The sequence below is a fragment of the Odontesthes bonariensis genome, chromosome 21 (genome assembly GCF_027942865.1).
Source record: "Odontesthes bonariensis isolate fOdoBon6 chromosome 21, fOdoBon6.hap1, whole genome shotgun sequence".
In the NCBI taxonomy this organism is placed as follows: Eukaryota; Metazoa; Chordata; class Actinopteri; order Atheriniformes; family Atherinopsidae; genus Odontesthes; species Odontesthes bonariensis.
Genome location: NC_134526.1, coordinates 7,838,145 through 7,855,925, shown reverse-complemented (window position 1 = coordinate 7,855,925; position 17,781 = coordinate 7,838,145). Strand labels below are relative to the sequence as shown.

The 17,781-nt window shown below is 43.1% G+C and overlaps 1 protein-coding gene and 1 long non-coding RNA gene across 5 annotated transcripts in view; one reads left to right on the top strand and one right to left on the bottom strand.

Annotated features, from left to right (window-relative positions):
• spop (speckle type BTB/POZ protein) overlaps nucleotides 1-17,781 on the top strand; it is a 112,616-nt gene that overhangs the window by 43,221 nt on the left and 51,614 nt on the right. The gene's annotated exons all lie outside the window — the stretch shown is intronic.
• Nucleotides 480-941, bottom strand: LOC142371782 (uncharacterized). Its single transcript, XR_012768118.1, has 3 exons — nucleotides 852-941; nucleotides 684-751; nucleotides 480-575 (listed from the first exon to the last, which is right to left on the bottom strand). It is a non-coding gene; the product is annotated as an uncharacterized LOC142371782 (long non-coding RNA).

Genomic DNA, 17,781 nt, shown 5'->3' with positions numbered 1-17,781 from the left:
CCTGTGTGAACAGCTGCCACTGCCAATGGAGAAACTTTTTCCATGGCAACCAACAAATCAGGTGAAAAACGGACAGGATTCAGAGGGATGTAACACTCCTTCAAAACTGGAATAGCAATCTGTTACACAAAAAATGAAATGATGAATATACTAATCACATTAAAAATGCTTTACAACAAGTGGTTGTGAAACACTCACCTTATCAGGAACCACCCTTTCCTTGGGTGAATCAGAGTCAGATTCCCCCGAATGGCTCCTCTATAAAAAGAACACACAAAAGCCATTTCAGAACATTACACACCAACTTAAATCCCATCCTTGCATAAAAGTACATTGGGAACAACAAACTTCCTTACCTTCCTGCCGTATCTCACGGTTGTCCACTCTGGAGGGGGTGGACGTGGAACTCGTTCCACTCCCTTCACAACCACACGCGGCACGAACCGTGGCTTATACGGAACAGCTGCCTGACTCGTGGCCAGTGGCTTGGGTGCAGACAGCTCCAGGAACTGATGCGCAAACACCCAAATGCGATCACTGAGGATGCGCATCCCCTTGTTGTCGTCAAGGTGAATCTAAACCAAAATAAAAGGTATATAAATCAGCAAAACAACAGAGAAGTAAAATAAGTATTGAATATAAATTCTCACCACTTTCTAACTTCAGAATAAGATTGTACTTACTCCATCATAACTCCACAGATCGACGCGACTTAGGGGGAAGTCCTCGGCAATGGAATAAAACGGCATCTCTGAAAAGAAAAATATGTATAATTATACAAACATCATTTTCACCAAAGACAACTGCCATCAAAATACTGGAAATGAACTCAGAATTATTTTACTCCATACTTAGATTTGCCGAAACACGATGATACTCCTGCTGGAATAGCTCCTGTTTCTCCATGGATTCCGTCAAGCGTGGAATCATACCGATACAGAACACCTAGAGGAAGAATTGCATTATCAAATTACTTTATTTACAAATACATCAACTACTGATGCTTGGTGTTTTAAGTTTTTTTATTTCTCTTTTGTTACGTTTATTCTTCTTATTCCTTTTTTAATGTGAAGCACATTGAATTGCACTTGTGTCTGAAATGCGCTATATAAATAAACTTGACTTGAAAATAAAATAACACACCTTAGTGCAGTGCTCACGAACTGCCTCAAGGTACAACTTAAAGGCCCGTCCTGCCTCTTGGTGGTTGATGCTGGACGTGAGGTTGTTGGATGGAGCAAAAACGCAAATAGCGTCAGGACGACGAGGAAGTACGACCTTCTCAACCTCCTTGCGCAGCTGATCTGCGTCAGCCCCTGGAGTCGACATAAAGGCAAAAGATACGAAACCTCCTTGCATTTTAACTATGCCATCTGCCAAGGACCGCAAATGGGACGCCCCGATAACAAGAACCAGCTATGGGAGGAAAAAAAAAAAAAGACAAATTATAGCAAACTGACAATAAGCAATCCATTTCTACATTGTATATTTGAATATCATGAAAATTTTCATACTTTCTTATCAAGGCTCCCATCTGGAATGACCAGCTTGTGACGACGCCCAGTATGCTCGCTGATTGGCCATTCGTTCACTTTGTGTCGACGCCCAGTTCCGCGGCCTATAAAGGAAAAGATATATATTACTCACTGAAAACAATATATATTAGCACACAGAATATACAAATACTCTCCATTCTTTAATAATATATAAATGATACTCACGGACAACAAAGTCACTGGATGGCGTTGGTACGCCAATGCGCTGAACAGGCGAAGCCTCAGCACGGCGACGAGCAGCTTGAGATCTACGACTAGTTCGTGGCATCTGCAAATTGACATTAGAGAAATATGACAAAAACATAAGGGATTACAGCACATTCTCAATGATGAGAAGACAATATACAAAAAGACAACTACTAAAATCGGTTAAAAATACATATATTTACAAGAGCAAATACTACCATTTATCCTAATTATGAAAGTAAGCAATAATGTTAATTTGACTGCAAATGATTTGAAAGTTTTCTGCACAGTGAAAGCTAGTAAATACATAAAACCATTGAAAAGGAACATTCAATCCTCATGGATAAACATGAAAAAAAATTTAACTAGGACTGCACTCTCCAACTTATGATATCATGATACTTTTAACAAGTATAAAAGTTTTAATATATATATATATATTTAATAGTATAACAGATAAAACCAAGCTCCTCTGCTCTCTATTGATCATTCCAAACATGAAACAAAAACAATGCAAGCCCTTGCAAGCCCCCTGGTGTGTGCGCGCTAACTGGTGTGAACTCACGTGCACAAACTCGTCCACAGAGGGGGACGGACCTGAAAGTTGTTTAATTTCGAATTTTCCGACTTTCAGGTCACTCCCCCTCTGTGGACGAGGTTGTGCACGTGAGTTCACACCAGTGTGCGCGCACTCACGTGCACAAACTCGTCCACAGAGGGGGACGGACCTGAAAGTTGTTTAATTTCGAATTTTCCGACTTTCAGGTTACTCCCCCTCTGTGGACGAGGTTGTGCACGTGAGTTCACACCAGTGTGCGCGCACACAAGCAAGGGGCAGACTCACGCTCAGCTTGGAACACGTGGTTGGTGACTGCTCTGCTCAGATAATAGAGAAATAATAAACCTAACGTGACTGGTTAAAAACAGCCGGGAGCGCTCGATTTTTGCAAGCATGATTACAGGCTTTAGAGAAAGCTACAGAATTCGGGAATTTTCCTAAACAGCCCATTTAATATTCTACTTCCAGAATCCCAAAACAGTTCAAGCTAATATGACTAAATAAAGGTTGCCGACGGCAGCTTTAAGAGGTATGAATCAGCCTTTAGTTTAAATAGCTTATCTATCAAAATCAGTCACTTATTTTTAAAACAGCAGCACAAAAAAAAAAAAAAAGAAAAAAAAAACACACCTTTGCGGCTTATTAAAAGAAAACTCTGGTATTTTCAACATTAAGCCTCTTTTCTGAGTCGTCTGCAATGTTTTAAAACCCCCCTCAGCGCTTTTTTATGTTTATTGCCGTCTCCGGTATTTGCCTAATTTTGATTCTTCTCAACCTGCTTCAGAATGAAAAGCATGGAGCAAACTAAAAGGTCCATAAAAGCACCATAAATGTCCCATTAAGTTATATTGAAGACTGGATGTTCGTTGTAGAGGCCATGTTTGTAGTTCTCTCGCACCAGAAATGCTGCTAGGTGTATTGCATTTCCAGTGCGAGAGAACTACAAACATGGCTTAATGAGGCTTAATGTTGAAAATACCGGAGTTCTCCTTAAAAACGCATGTAATTTAAATACCGTCTACATTTGCTACACAATTATCAATAAAACAAAATCCTTTTTAATTTCAACCGAAGAAAAGTGAACAGACTGTATTGAAAATCGTCGTAGTACAGCGCCCCGTCCCTATCCACCATGTTGGCAGTATGCTAGCGTAAAAACGCCATTCTCCCCGTTCGTTTACATTGCAGCCTTTTGTTAGCAGCCATGCTATTAAACGCAGCACGAGGCACGCAAGCCACCGACAGCGTCCCAAAAAACAGACTATTAACGCCCTTACCTTATACAGTTAATATTACATTAATTCATTCTTTCGTATTTTCTCTTTACAAAAAGATTGATATTTTCAAACTGAGTAATTTTCAATAAACTTCAAAGTATTAATTATCAAAACAGAATCACGGTCAAACTTAACTGATTAAAACAAAATAACTTAACAAAACTTACCTCGGAAAGATAAAGTCCAACGATCGAAGATTTGCAAAAAAGGGAAGAAAAAGCGTTCAGCAGTTTTTCAACTGTTTGAAAACTTTAAGCTCATAAACGTCCGGAGAACATTCATGAACTAAGAGCGGCTGACGAAACCGAACTTTTTAAACCAGCCGCGGCCAGCCCCCAAAGAATCACGTGATACAGAACACAGGCTATAGGAGGGTTTCACATGACGTCACAGTGCTGCATCGCGAGTCTTAACTATGAATATAAACTCTTTGACACTCTTGATTTCCAATAATAATCTGTAGCCTAATGGATATTTCACATGTTTCTGAACCCCATCACATTTTATGACGCCGGTTCGAATCCAGCTTGTGACATTACTTAGAGGGGATAGAGAATCCAAATCGTCTTTTTCCCGTTTTTGGTGTTAGTCCTGAGTCTCCCCGCTGTGGGGAGTACTCATGAAGTGCCAGCAAGTGTCAGAACCTCTGTTTCAAGTACTCCCCTTTTTAATATATATCCCCCTATCCATTTTTGTGAAAAAGTGACGTAACTTTTTCAGCAATCGCCCCCCCCCCCGCACCCAAGTCCACAGCCACTCCGTTTCAGACACGCCCCTTTGGCGAGAAACAGGAACTTGTGTACCTTCCGACGCTGTAAAAGCGGACTACGATCAATACAAATTCTTCCCCCGGAAAGCAATGTTTGCAATCAATGGCTTTTATTTATTTTTAAAAGCTTCCCCAACCGCCGAGTTTTCCTTTGCGCTGCGCTGCGCATTTCACTGACTACAGTTTCACAAAGCTCCGTTCCGAGCAGCTCATGGTCAGTTCCGACAGGGACAGACCCAGACTGCAGCAAGCTGTGCGCACCCTGAGAAGGTGATGGGCTGCAGCCTCCCATCTATCCATGACCTGCACCTCTCCAAGACTATGGGGCGAGCAGGTCGGATCACAGCTGACCCTTCTCACGCTGCACATGGACTATTTGCACCGCTCTCCTCGGGCAGGAGGCTTCGGTCCATTCGGACCAGAACCTCCCGTCACAAAAACAGTTTTTTCCCCCTTGCAGTTGGACTTATGAACACTTCATAATCACCTCATAACTTGCCCCAGTCACTTTACCATCATTAAAATTGCACTAATGAAGTTGCACTGTTGTTGCTCTGTATAGGCTATTGGATACTGTGTATTGTTATACACACCTTGTACATTTTATATTCATACATTTTTATTCTTTATTTTTTATCCTATGTTACATGTTTCAACCTTACGCCGCAGCAAATCCCTAGTTAGACCTTCGCAACTAGTGAACACTGTTCACTAACAATGGCAATAAAACGAATTCTGATTCTTATGAAACAAGCAACGGCAACTTGTATTTCATAATGAAGTTGCCAGATAAGCTCTGAAACGACGGAAAAAGACGCATTCTAAACCCAACATAGTAACAGCTGTTTCAGAGACATTTTTAAGGGGGTTCTGAGCCATTACATACCCAACCATATTTTGGGGCTACATATCACATCACAGGACAAGGATTAATGCCCCATTCAACCATTCTCTATCACCTTTAATTATTTATATAACAGACAGTTGTTTATAAATGACTTCAGTTTTACCAGGTGTCCAAGTGTTCAATCATGAATTGCAAACTTATAAAATCTGATAAAACATGATTTTATTCAAATAGACATTCGTCGCACGCTCCGCCCGGTGGACGGGTGCGGGAGACGCGTGCCGGCGTCGATGACCACGTCGGGGCGGCGGTGCCGGCGGTCAGGCGGTCGCCAGGCCGGAGCTGCGCTTGGCTGCGAGGGCCGGCATCACTGCTTGCAGTTTTAATTAGGCCCGAGCAGCTAAGCGCTGCGAAGGCCTATTGTATCTGTAGGATTTCACTATTTTTTTTTTTTTTATTCTTATTCTTTTTCTTTTCCGCGCGAAATCGCGAATGGGGATGCCTGAACGTATTCGAAAACTCCTGAAACTTTACCCAAAATTGTCCCCCGCGTGAAATCACATGTTTTTAATGTACTCGAAAGTGGGCGTCGCCAAACTGCTCTATAGCGCCACCTAACGTGAGATAGACCGAACCGTACGTCGTAGAGATCTGAAACTCGGTATGTACGTAGATCTTATCAAATCAAGAACAAAAGTCTCTTGGAGGTATGCTCTAAAACGTACAAGGAGGCGGCCATTTTGGGTCAAAGGGCAAATTTTGGCCATTTTTCATATTTACACACCTCGCAGGAAAATTTTCACGCCCCAGGGATTTTGAGCTACGGACTTCATCTTTGGTCAGTATGCAGTTAAGGGATGGGGGCACAAAAGTTATCAGAAGACTTGAGTTTTTGAGCATGTTTAGGGGGCTTGGCCAAGCGGCGAACTTGGCGTACTCGCCAGTGTAAACGAAACGCTATAACTTTCTCCTAAAAAGTTCAATCTGCACCAAACTTGGTATGAGTCATCCATGTTGGATGCATGTCAATCCTATGTGGTCATATGCTGACGTCATCTAAGCCCCGCCCCCTCACAACAGGAAGTCACTTTTTTTACTTGGAAAGCTCCATCTCTGGCCCCCTTCACCTAATCAACATGATTTTGTGTCAGAATACAGATAACAAGTTGGTCTAACTTGCTTTAAAGCACCAACAGTTTTCAGTTGAAGGCGTGGCTATGGCTGCTTGTTGAAGTCAGACATCACGCCGTTACCATACGTTTGGCTCTAAATTCTACAGTTTTTAGCCGAGATGTACCAAACTCACTGGGATCGATCCTAATCCGCCCCCCAACAGGTGTGCAGTCCAATATTTGATGGGCGTGGCCTAATGCCTCCACAGCGCCCCCTAGAACAACTAAAAACATCAGCCCCAAGCCATGCTTTCACCGACAATCATGAAACTCAGCAAACCTGTGCGTTTTGTCAAGACCTACAAAATAGTTTGGGCGTGGCGAGAATGGCACATTCCAATCCCTCGCCGTTTGCATACGTTCGGCTCTAAATCTCACATGCATCATCCAATTTGCACCAAACTAGATATGAATGACCTTTGTTAACATCTAAAGAGCCCGATAGGATTATATTGGAGTGTGACTCAAGTGCGCCCCCTAGATCATTTAAACAGCTATATCTCCTTGAGACATCATCTGATCTGCACCGTATTTTTTGTGCATCATTACGTAGCGGCGCTTGACACATTGGCATGTTACATTTCTGATGTCACTAAACCCCGCCCCCACAAAACAGGAAGTGACGGTAACTCCTGTCTGGAAGGTGAGATATCGCTCCAACTTTGAACAGGTGCCACTGGTGTCGTACTGTCGTGGACTGAAGGCGATTTGGGAGATTCGTCGCACGCTCCGTCCGGTGGACCGGCGCACCGGCGCGTGAGACGCGTGACGGCTTCGATGACCACGTCGGGTCGGCGGTGCCGGCGGTCAGGCGGTCGCATGGCCGGAGCTGCGCTTGGCTGCGAGGGCCGTTATCACTGCTTGCAGTTCTTGTTATTATTTTTCTTTTTCTTTTCCACGCGGAATCGCGAATGGGGATGCCTTAACGTATTCGAAAACTCCCGAAACTTTGCCCAAAATTGTCCCCCGCGTGAAACTGCATGTTTTTAATGGAGTCGAAAGTGGGCGTGGCCAAACTGCTCTACAGCGCCACCTAACGTGAGATAGACCGAACCGTACGTCCTAGAGATCTGAAACTCGGTATGTATGTAGATCTTCTCAAATCAAGAAAAAAAGTCTCTTGGAGGTATGCTCTAAAACGTACAAGCAGGCGGCCATTTTGGGTCAAAGGGCAAATTTTGGCCATTTTTCATATTTACACACCTCGCAGGAAAATTTTCACGCCCCAGGGATTTTGAGCTACGGACTTCATTTTTGGTCAGTATGCAGTTAAGGGATGGGGGCACAAAAGTTATCAGAAGACTTGAGTTTTTGAGCATGTTTAGGGGGCTTGGCCAAGCGGCAAACTTGGCGTACTCGCCAGTGTAAACGAAATGCTATAACTTTCACGTAAAAAGTTTAATCTGCACCAAACTTGGTATGAGTCATCCATGTTGGATGCATGTCAATCCTATGTGGTCATATGCTGACGTCATCTAAGCCCCGCCCCCTCAGAACAGGAAGTCACTTTTTTTACTTGGAAAGCTCCATTTCTGGCCCCCTTCACCTAATCAACATGATCTTGTGTCAGAATACAGATAACAAGTTGGTCTAACTTGCTTTAAAGCACCAACAGTGTTCAGTTAAAGGCGTGGCTATGGCGGCTTGGCGAAGTCAGACATCACGCCGTTACCATACGTTTGGCTCTTAATTCTACAGTTTTGAGCCGAGATGCACCAAACTCACTGGGATCGATCCTAATCCGCCCCCCAACAGGTGTGCAGTGCAATATTTGATGGGCGTGGCCTAATGCCTCCACAGCGCCCCCTAGAACATCTAAAAACATCAGCCCCAAGCCATGCTTTCACCGACAATCGTGAAACTCAGCAAACCTGTACGTCTTGTCAGGACCTACAAAATAGTGTGGGCGTGGCTTAATGGCACATTCCAATCCCTCGCCGTTTGCATACGTTCGGCACTAAATCTCACACGCATCATCCGATTTGCACCAAACTAGATATGAATGACCTTTGTTAACCTCTAAAGAGCCCAATAGCATTATATTGGAGTGTGACTCCACTGCGCCCCCTAGATCATTTAAACAGCTATATCTCCTTGAGACATCATCCGATCTGCACCGTTTTTTTTGTGCATCATTACGGAGTAGTGCTTCACACGTTGGCATGGTACATTTGTGACGTCGCTAACCCCCCCCCCCCCCCACAAAACAGGAAGTGACGGTAACTCCTGTCTGGAAGGTGACATATCGCTCCAACTTTGAACACGTGCCACTGGTGTCGTACTGACATGGACTGAAGGCGAATTGAGAGATTCGTCGCACGCTCCGCCCGATGGACGGGCGCGGGAGACGCGTGACGGCGTCGATGACCACGTCGGGGGGGCGGTGCCGGCGGTCAGGCGGTCGCAAGGCCGGAGCTGCGCTTGGCTGCGAGGGCCGGCATCACTGCTCGTTCTTTTTATTTTTCCGTTTCTTTTCCACGCGGAATCGTAAATGGGGAGGCCTGAACGTATTCGAAAACTCACCAAACTTTGCCCAAAATTGTCCCCCGCGTGAAACTGCATGTTTTTAATGGAGTTGAAAGTGGGCGTGGCCAAACTGCTCTACAGCGCCACCTAACGTGAGATAGCCCGAACCGTACGTCGTAGAGATCTGAAACTCGGTATGTATGTAGATCGCCTCACATCAAGAACAAAAGTCTCTTGGAGGTATGCTCTAAAACGTACAAGGAGGCGGCCATTTTGGGTTAAAGGGCAAATATTGGCCATTTTTCATATTTACACACCTCGCAGGAAAATTTTCACGCCCCAGAGATTTTGAGCTACGGACTTCATCTTTGGTCGGTATGCAGTTAAGGGATGGGGGAACAAAAGTTATCAGAAGACTTGAGTTTTTGAGCATGTTTAGGGGGCTTGGCCAAGCGGCGAACTTGGCGTACTCGCCAGTGTAAACGAAACGCTATAACTTTGACATAAAGAGTTAAATCTGCACCAAACTTGGTATGAGTCATCCATGTTGGATGCATGACAATCCTACGTGGTCATATGCTGACGTCATCTAAGCCCCGCCCCCTCAGAACAGGAAGTCCCTTTTTTTACTTGGAAAGCTCCATCTCTGGCCAACTTCACCTAATCAACATGATCTTGTGTCAGAATACAGATAACAAGTTGGTCTGACTTGCTTTAAAGCACCAACAGCTTTCAGTTGAAGGCGTGGCTCTGGCGGCTTGGTGAAGTCAGACATCACGCCGTTACCATACGTTTGGCTCTAAATTCTACAGTTTTGAGCCGAGATGCACCAAACTCACTGGGATCGATCCTAATCCACCCCCCAACAGGTGTGCAGTACAATATTTGATGGGCGTGGCCTAATGCCTCCACAGCGCCCCCTAGAACATCTAAAAAACATCAGATCCAAGCCATGCTTTCACCGACAATCATGAAACTCAGTACATCTCTGCGTCTTGTCAGGATCTACAAAATAGTGTGGGCGTGGCCTAATGGCAAATTCCAATCCCTCGCCGTTTGCATACGTTCGGCTCTAAATCTCACACGCATCATCCGATTTGCACCAAACTACATAGGAATGACCTTTGTTCACATCTAAAGAGCCCAAGAGGAATATATTGAAGTGTGACTCCAGTGCGCCCCCTATATCATTTAAACAGCTATATCTCCCTGAGACATCATCCGATCTGCACCGTAATTTTTGTGCATCATTACGGAGCGGCGCTTGACACGTTGGCGTGGTACATTTCTGACGTCGCTAAACCCCGCCCCCACAAAACAGGAAGTGACGGTAACTCCTGTCTGGTAGGTCAGATATCGCTCCAACTTTGAACACGTGCCGCTGGTGTCGTACTGTCGTGGACTGAAGGCCATTTAGGAGATTCGTCGCGCGCTCCGCCCGGTGGACGGGCGCGGGAGACGCGTGCCGGCGTCGATGACCACGTCGGGGCGGCGGTGCCGGCGGTCAGGCGGTCGCCACGCCGGAGCTGCGCTTGGCTGCGAGGGCCGATATCACTGCTCGCAGTTTTAATTACAAATTAATTTGTTTTGAATTCTAGTTTCTTCGTTTGTTCTACCAGTTTCTCTCTGTCCTTTCCGTGCTTCCCTTGTTTTTCTCAGTTTATCTTGCCATGGACCCATTTTATGGAAGAAAATGGCGGCTCCTATATCACCCTCATTTTGTGCTCACTTTCCTTTCTCCCTTTCCTGTAAACCACCTTGCCGTGACGCCACTCCTCTGTTTCAGTGTCAGTTTGTATTCCACACATTTGAAGCTTGTTTTCTTTTACTCATTGCTTCCTCCTTTTTTTTTTTTTATCTGCCTCCATTCCTCAGTCCATCACTGTCGGCTGTTGCCACCATCTTGGCATCTGCCAGAGCAGTGAAAGTCTCTGTGGTGCTTTTGATTGGCTGTTCAGAGATTGGAATGTGCCTGTCTGACTCAAATTACTTCATTAGAGAGAGTGATAATCTCAGAGGGAGTTTGCGCCAAAGGCATCCTCCACCGGAGGCGTTTTAGACAAAAGACAAAACGTGTGCAATAGTTAACATGAGTAATTTCAAATGACAAAAGCGTGGAAGAAGATGAGTTTTTGGGCTGAAAGTTTGATAGAGGCAGGAGGGCTCTCAGAGATGGAGAGAGGTGAACTAGGAAGGCTTGCATTTAGAGCATAACTGTTGGTTACAGTCCCAGATTCACTGCAAAGATCTGAAATGTCACCGTGTGAGTGTGTGTTTGTGGAAGTCTAGCAGCTTTATCTGCCTGGCATTTCCCTCTTTCAGAAGCCACGACAGTACCAAGCACCATCTGATGACCTTCCAAAAGGCTCAGCAGTGCAAAGAATATTGAGGAGAACACATGTAACCTTAACATGAATTAGGAAAGCTTGAATTTCTAGAGTGACACAGGGTTGTGTCGCCTTTACTAACACCAGCGCTTATTTTGCTGGTGGTGTCTTAATGGTGCCGTGGGAGCGGATCTGGTTCTCCCACAGCTGACTTCTGTGAGCTCCTGTGTGCAGGTAATGAACTGATCTCATATCAGACTGCTGGCTGATTAATACACATAATACGGTACATTCACAGTTCAAAGTTCTTCTTCTCACTTATAGATATAAGGTATATAAGCATGTAGATGCACCCGCCACGATCCCAGATCAGTGTAAACACTAGTTTAAACAGATTAAATTGTTTTATTTGTAATGTTTTCCAAGAAAAATATTGCATAAAAATAACATGAAACATTTATGAAAGCTACATTATCAAACAAAACTGCACTCCTCACAACTTTGTAATTTGCACATGATTAGGTAAAACTATACTGTGAGCAACAAGCTCAGAATCATTTATGTGACTTGTTCTGAAGAAGGATTTAGTGTTTATAGGGGATTTAATGGCACGCCACACTATGGTGCATGCTGGGAGGGGAGCAGCATCATGTAAGGATTGCTCTCCTCATACAGCCACCAACGGCGATCGGCTAAAAAAGGTCAAATCTGAAGGAGGAGAGAAGAGATGCAGGAAAAGTAGAGGGAAAATGGACCTCAGGAGAAAATCAATTGGACAACTGAATGTAAGATCTGCTAATTGATAAACAACCCCCCCCCTTTTTGGGCCACTGTATTGTGGTAAATGAATTGTAATACTTCCTAGTACATTCAGCGCTGAGTCATGTGCAGTGTTTTTTTTTATTGATGAATAAAACCTTTAGCATTTGGTTATGGAGAATTAAAATCAATGATCTTCTTCATCCTCCAGTTTGAGCATAGAAACCAAATCCATTCCCTTCGCTTGTCTTCTGATAGTTTATGTGTTGATATTGTTACTCATTCACATCACCAACTGTGCATTTCTCTGCTTAGTATGACTGACTGACATTTCCTTTTTTATTATTACGGCTGCGGTTTGACATTGAGATGACTTATTTTCAGTCATATTATTTTAGTTCTCTAACATATGAAAGGTAAATGTTAAAAAAACACAAAGAGCGTTCCTTTTTTTATGAATTGAAGAGATCATTTCAAATTCTCTCCGAATACAAATGAACATTTATGCGTGTGTGTATAAATTTGGTAATTGGGAAAGTGAGTGACATTTGGGTACAGACAGAAGTAACCCTTGTTAGACCGAGTGCCAGCTTTGGATAGAACTGAACTTATTAGTGCAGCTACTTTTTCTGTCCCTACCTCTCACTGAAAAGAGCAACAGCAAAGCAATAAGACAGAGAGCAAAGTGTGCACCTATCTCCAAATGTCTCCAGGAGTCTGTGATACTGCTGCAAGCTTTCCATACACCACGAGTGTAACGATGTAAAGTCTGTGGGAAATAAGTGTGGCAATAAACCAAATAATGAACAAATCATTATGAATTCACTCGTCATATTGGACAAAAACTACATATGATTGCACAACATTTAGACACTGTGCTCCATTATAATTGCATTTGAGTGTTTTCCTCCTTGGGTGCTATGAAATATCTAATCCTTAGTGTTGCAGTATGTGCTTGTCAATACAAAAAGTGTAAAGAAACACAGAATATATATTTAAGGTATAGCTAAATGGAATTTCTCTGCATTTGTGAAACACATTTCTGTGATCCTTGACATAAAACAAATTTGATAGCATTTTACATTCTTGAGCTCTTTAAATATTTGGTAAGTTTAGTTTTTCTTTCTATTAGACACTGTGTTCATTTTAAAACGCACCTACAAGCATTTTTCATTGTTCAAGGAAGACTTTCGAAACTGCTCTAGTGATTGTTGGGAAATGATTGTGTTTTTTGCTGTGTAGTTTGAGTTTGGTCTGGTTTGAAGCTCAAAAACGGCAAAGAGGGCAAAGAGCATAGTTTGGTTAACATTTTCTACCTATCTGAAAAAGCTTGGCAAACATTGTTCAAATAACTACTTCATTAAATTTAGAAGATTGTCAGTTCCGGGCGCCGATTGAATTCCTTTTTAGAGAAGACACTTTTAATAAAGGATGACCCTCGACTGGCGCATAATGACCCTGTACGGTAACTTCCTGCCTCAGTGGTTACTGCAGAATGGTCTCAAATGTACACGTCTTCAGGGAGAGGGAGATTAGATGTGACATCTGCTAAGAAGTGCGAATATTGTTCCCTTAGGTAAAAATGAGCTACTGTGTGGAAGAATGCCAGTTCTGGCCCCCTACAGCATTAGATTGCCCCTGATCCCCATATTGCAGCAGAATATGACAGTATGACATGTTAAGTGAACGGTTGATCTTAATTGGTTCTTCTTCAGTTTGTGTGTGTGTGTACATATATGTGTGTGGAGATCCTCTTGGGATTGAAGTACGTTCTGCTGATAGAAAGACCAACAGTATCGGACATATTTATTAAAAAAAAAAAAAAAAGGTATTTGCTTCGTTGATCATTTTCTAAGATAGCTGCCTGGTCCCATGAGACAGATTCCCACTGTGTGAAGTGTGTAAGACATACCAGTGTGCTAAATGGTAATTAGCACTTCATACACACATACAAACATGGAACGTGAACATATAGTCGATCCTCTTTCACTCTTGTTTTACTCTCCAATAAGGAGTGGGTCCACATCGTGCTTCCTGTGATCTTTAATCTTTCTCTTTCAGTGGCACACTGGACTCAAACTAGCTCTGTGTAAGATGACATTTCACAAATTCTGTGTACATGTACTGCTGTCAGCTCGGTTTATTGTTCTAATAGTTGGGAAGGAGGGAGGGAATGGTGAGGTGGACAGTAAGTGGAGAAAAAGAGGAGAAGTTCAGTGCAGTTCAATTGGCTCTCTTGCTGAAGCGTTCGCTATTTTCTGCATATTAAAGATAACTACTGAAAACTGCAGTTTACTCTTTTATTGTGCGAGGGCTCGTTCAGTCGCTCACAGGCAATGATCACGCCACGGTTTTATTCTGCGCGGTATTTTCACTTGGTTATTGGAGAATCATTTCATGTCAACGATGTGCCATATCATTTACTGCGTTTCGGTCTACTGAACTCTTCCCCTCTCAACAAGAGGAGTAAGAGATAGCATGGCACTTGGCTTTCAGCAGCGTGCAGAGTGATTGACAGCACAAATGTGATGATTCAATCGGTCATACAGCACAGCAATCCATTTATGAACACAAAGAATCCATATTCAATCAGCGTCCAGTTAGTTTGTGATAATGAATAATAAAAACAATCAATTGGCTTTACTTTTGTTCTTTTCTTCTGCCGTTTGTTTAAAGTTATTTCTGGTCTGCTTGTTTTGGATAATAGTTGAAGCAGTTATGCCCAGTATGAGTGCAAGAAAATAACGCCCATGGAAATAAACAGTCTCCATGGAAACTGTCGATTTTTAATGCTGCAGAAACTCTTAGAATGCAGCATATGCATGTGTATGTAACTTGGTAATACTTTGTCAAGCTTTTGCCTAAAAACGCAGCTCTTATCTGTGATTGATCGTTCTTTACGCGTCGTGGTTCACAATGTGCAGCACTGGAAGATTGGTGCATTTCTATCCTTTTTTGTCATAACCCAAACATGGTGATTCTTTCTTCAGAGTCTGTCTTCTGGAAGTTTCTTCCGTTCATGCATTTTTTTTTTTAATGGTAATTTTTGCTGGTATTTGACTGAATGTATTTTCTGTCACATGTTGTTTTTCATACACCAGATTAACTCATTTTAGAAGACACTTCTCGGGGATGAGACATCTCATTTCGCACCATGACTCGGTTCACAGAAACTCAGACCTGTTGGCATATAAAGACACCGGTGAAGTGCTCGCATGATGTCCAACACTCTTTCTGAAAGAAAAGGATCAGAAGAGATTAGACACATCGGAGGGGGATAAAGATAGAGCTAAAGACGGGCTTTGTGTTTGGTCCCCTTATGAGCCGGGGCTCGTGCTAATTACCAGGCTCTCTGGTCCTTGCTAAATGTGTTTGAAATCCGCTGGATGCAGATAATTGAGCTGGAAATTTGTTACATGACAAAGTCACGCTGAAGGACACCCACTAAAAAAGGCCACATCTCCACTTCCACTATTTTCTCTGTCTGATACACTTTTGATATCATACTTCCCCCCAAATAATTCATTCCACAGCGTTTGTCTTTGTTGTTTGTTGAGATGGAAGCTTAGGGGATGTTGGAGCTACCTTGTGTGATAAGCTATAGTCAGAAAAGAGACGGGCTGATGGTAGATGTGTCAGACAGGCTCGTGTTTTCTTGTTGCAGAATAATTGGTTTTAGCCTTCAATTCAGGGATGTAAGCTTTTAAAACCCTTCACACATCATCATAGCAAAGTAGAACTTTTTCATAGCCACAGGCTTCATGTCTGTCCATGCATTTCAAGTTTTCTTTCAGTCAAACAGTGGCTCGCACTTAAGTTTTTGTGCAGCCGAAATCTCAAATTGATTTCAGTGCTTCATATAAAAATTGATTTACTCGACTACCTGGATCCCAGGCAGAGATGGGCCTCCCATGAGAATGTTGTAGTAATGTGAAAACAAGGTGAAGAGAGACTCCCTACTGTTCTATTTGCATTTTAATTATAAATTGCATCATTGCACCGAGTGCAGTAACAGAATGACTCCCTCCCTCTCCTTTTACTCCTCCCTTTTGCTTCCAGCTCAGCTCAGTTCATGAGAACAAAGCTTCACACGGAGACATTCTGCAGGGCAGAGGCTAATGTTTTAGAGCCCAGCCAGAGCAGTAATGTGGGTGAAGGTGACAGAAGTTTTACCTCAATGGGCACATATGTTTCGTACCCGGTTAGGCCACAGAACTGAGAACGTACATCGCAGAGATAGATTCCTCTGCTTTTTTTGTTTGTATGCGAGTGTCTGAGCACGTGTAGAAGAAAAAACATATTTGTTCTCTAGTGTTGTGCTGCGTTGTTCACATAGGCACGAGCACAGAGTTAAAGCCTTTGGATGATGGACTTGGCGAGATTTTCACAGGTTTTCAGTTGCATAGGTTGAGTGTCTCCTTGCAAATCTCAACCTTCCTGCACTTCTGACATCTGTAGATTTAGTACTTTATCTTGTAGGTTTCTGGGTGTTTAAAGTATATATTTATAGTTAATGTTTGAACATCTTAGTAGTAAAGAAATGAATGTGTCTAGTAACTATATAAAGCAATGTGTAATTCCGATATTGACTCCCACTTTGTGTTGTCGTCATCATTGCTAACGCGTTTGGATTGAGCTTGACTCTCTTGATAGCGTGAATCTTTGTAATGTTTATCTGACACGACTGTTTGAACAACTGAGTCTTTTGCCCCATCTCAACAATAGGATATGAGATTATTTTGGTACAGGATGACTACAGCAACACTCGGGTGTGATTGCTTGAAAATGTAGTGCACATCATGAGTGCCATCACTGCTGTGACATGACAACAAAATAAAGTTAATTCATTGCATTCACAGCATGCTTACGGCCGTGAAGCGCAACAAGGATGTTAACATCATTAATTCGGGCTAAGCAGTCTCCTCTTTTATGGTGTGTAATGGTGGTTGCACATATGAATACTTCTTTCATTTTATATCTTCTAAAGTAGGAAATGCCATCAGAATGAGGCGTTTAAGAAGGTGTGTTGCTTAGGCATGGCTGCCTGGTTTTATAGCGATCTTGAGTGGGTATTAGAGGAGAGAAAATGGGGAGTGGAGGGGGTATTTTAAGGAGGGGGAAGGGAACGAGGCCATCAGTGATATGGAGAGCAATGGTGATATTGTTTCGCTGGGGTTAGCTCCACGGTTCAGGGAGGACCTCTGTCTCTGCCACTGCTTCTTAATCCATCACACCTCCTGCGGCCCTGGATCCGACACACTCCAGTGTCCTCGCGACCCGCTGCTGAATTCGTTCTCAGCTCTGTCATGCGTTTTTGCCTACTGTTTCTGGCATTTTCCGATTCCGGTTCTCACTCGTTTTTTGTGTTTTTTTTTTTTTTACTCTCTATCAGATAAATACAGAATCACATCAGACATGTTTCCCCATCTGGTATTTATCTCTCTCTTTCTCAATAAATTCTCCTCCCTCTGCCCACTTTATCTGCCCGTCTCATCTGCAGCAAGTTTTGATTTTCTTGCTGTTAATTTTAGTCAGACGGACTGAATTTCTCATCGTGAAGAGTTGGAATTACTTCCTATATATGGTCAATGTGCTTATTTGACAGGATGTGCACCTCCGGCCAGCTGTGTATGATTTTTAGAAATGGGATTCAGCTCCTTCATTTGATCAATCTTAGTGATTCCCTTCCCTTCCCTTCCCTTAGCTGTCCAGAGCACAGGTTTGACTGCGAGCTGATTCGTCGTACATACGTTCAAATCTGCAACACTCTGTCGCTTAAGCTCTGGCACGTTTTCAGAGTTGGTCGTCTGTTGCTCTAAACTCTGTAGTCTGTCTCTGTACCTCCCTGTTGAGCCCGCTGCCT